Here is a 1,625-nt window from a genome sequence, read left to right on the forward strand (position 1 = left end):
CATGGGCTTCTGAAGGCGAATTTTCCTCCATTTCCTGGTAGTTTGTGACCTAAGTTACTATATTCCCTAATATACAGTGTAACACCACATTGTCAAACTAATTTTAAAATGTTGTTATTTCTTCATTTTTTAAATTATCCAATCATTGTTATTTAAAAAAAAACTTTGACTGATAGGTGAAAAGGTTTCTAGACCCTTTCGTGACAAAAAATGAACTGTTGCCCTCGATTGATCTGTTGACTGGCTGCTATGCAAGTTACGTGGTTATCAAATAGTCCTGAAAAAGGGAAGGTGTAAAACAAACCAGTTACTGACTAGGTTCTCGGACAACACCAGCTGTTTCCCCGAGAACACAGTTAATGACTATTTGCTTCATTAATAAAAATGGAATTTAGATATCTAATTATGATCACTCATCCAAAAATTACGATAGTATTTTGTTAAACACCATTCTTGTTTTACGCACAACTCTGAAGATTAAAAAGATGCTGAAGTTCCCCATTCACAATATCTATGAAGCCCTTGGAGATCAGGTCTTCCAACATTCAGTTGGAATCTCATGGGCACATATAGTGCTTCTTTATTAGTTGACCTGTCTTTGCATTCTTATGAGGTAATACTTTAAATCGTATATCGATTCGACATATCCCAGTGAACGCTATCATATTTTCCACATCTGTTTCATATTTGGATGTTTTACTGAACATAGATGTTCCAGACAAACATGTTAACAACTCTACGTTATGACAACGGACTGATTCTGCGCATGATCAATTTTAAATACAAACAAGCTACTGACAAATAAAATGATGCTACAGGGCTTTCAACAGACTGATTCTGCGCATGATCAATTTTAAATACAAACAAGCTACTGACAAATAAAATGATGCTACAGGGCTTTCAACAGTCTTCTTCAAAGTCAGCTTGATGGTTATCGTGATCTTATTTGCAAACACAGCCTGCTATTAGGTCGAATGCTGCTTGGTGTGTTTCATACAAATTGTTAGGTCATTTTTATATACCGATTTTGACTTCGGATCAATCCGATTACCTGGTCAAAATAGATTGATTGATTGATGTTTTCCGCCAAACTCAACAATTTTTCAGTTTTCTGATGGCGCCCAATTTTTATTGGTGGAAGAGAGAACCCAGATACAATGTACCTGGGAAGAGACCACCGACCTTCCGAAAGTAAACTGGGAAACTTCTCACTTACCGGCGCGAGCGGGTTCGAACCCGCGCCGACAGAGGTGAAAGGCTGTGTGCTTTTGAGCGCGATGCTCTAACCACTCGGCCACGGAGGCCTCCTGGTCAAAATAGAAAGGACACGGCGAGTGTAACCGGTCAACAGTGGATTCTGACTCCTCCTAGGCACCTGACCCCACCTCTGGTGTTTACAGGAGTCTGTGTTTTGTCCTGCTCTCAATTTTGTACTCTTTACTGGATTTGTGAGATTGATCACTCTGTTGTCTTCATCTTTTTTATTTAACTACCCAGCATGTATTTCTACTAGTGGATACTCTGTCCCCGATGATACTTGTCGCTCGATATATACTCAGTATTCTATCATGAATATTGACAAGAATAACGATTCCATACTGGCTGTCACATCGCCCAGCATTAAA

This window comes from Ostrea edulis, chromosome 5 (assembly GCF_947568905.1).
Source record: "Ostrea edulis chromosome 5, xbOstEdul1.1, whole genome shotgun sequence".
NCBI lineage: Eukaryota > Metazoa > Mollusca > Bivalvia > Ostreida > Ostreidae > Ostrea > Ostrea edulis.